Raw genomic sequence first — 943 nt, 5'->3', positions numbered from 1 at the left:
ATTTTCAAGGAAGTCGAGAAAGAAGACAGGAGAGTCAAGTTCATCCTCAAGGCAAAAGAGCAATTTTGAGCACTTGGATCAAATACCCGTCCAAACTGAATCCGAATACGATACCGATCCTGAATTTGAAGAACATACGAGCGAACCCGAGAACGAGCCAAGGAACGAGATGACAGCAATTGAGGAGATGTCTATGGGAGCTTACAAGAAGCGGATCCGAGAAGATGTGGGTCCCGGTTTAGTCCAACCCGCAATACCTTCCACTGCCACATTCGAGCTGAAGGGGCACATCTTGACTGCGCTGAAGGATATCCCATTTTTTGGGAAAGATCATGAGGATGCTTTTAAGCATTTAGATGAAGTCAATGACATTGCGGATTACTTCAATGTCCCAAATGTCAACAGAAACACCGTCTTGCTTAGTATGCTTCCCATTACTTTCAAGGGAGCTGCTAAAGAGTGGTTAAAATCACTTCCACCGGGCACAATCACCACTTGGGCTCAAATGCGTGAGCAATTCCTGGACCAGTTTTGCCTACCACCCAAGATAGCTAAACTCAAGAAGGCAATAGCCAACTTTGAGCAACAGCCGGGGAAGTCATTATACGAAGCATGTGAGCGGTACAAGGGCTTGCTCAGAAATTACCCTCAACATGATCTAAATGTGCAACAAGAGATGTCAATCTTCTATGATGGGGTCAACGTCATGATGAGACAACTCCTTGACTCTCAAGGACCTTTGACAAAGAAAAATCCAAGGAAGGTCAAGGAGCTGATTGAAGAATTCGCGAAGCACTCTCGCGAATACCACAACCCTAGGCAAGATGGAATCAAAGGCGGTGGAGGGGCCCAAACTGAAGAAATAGTAGCCATGATGGCTATGCTAAATAATATGGACCGGAGGTTGACACAAATGGACCACTCAATTCATGCCATAAGAGTG

The 943-nt window shown here is 45.5% G+C and overlaps 1 non-coding gene across 1 annotated transcript; it reads right to left on the bottom strand.

Moving 5' to 3' along the window:
- Window positions 1-553: 553 nt before the first annotated feature.
- Window positions 554-660, bottom strand: LOC111899486 (small nucleolar RNA R71). Its single transcript, XR_002852937.1, has one exon. It is a non-coding gene; the product is annotated as a small nucleolar RNA R71 (small nucleolar RNA).
- Window positions 661-943: the final 283 nt, after the last annotated feature.

This window comes from Lactuca sativa, chromosome 1 (genome assembly GCF_002870075.4).
Source record: "Lactuca sativa cultivar Salinas chromosome 1, Lsat_Salinas_v11, whole genome shotgun sequence".
In the NCBI taxonomy this organism is placed as follows: Eukaryota; Viridiplantae; Streptophyta; class Magnoliopsida; order Asterales; family Asteraceae; genus Lactuca; species Lactuca sativa.
Note: the sequence above shows the minus strand (reverse complement) of the source record. Positions and strands in the feature narration are given on the sequence as shown.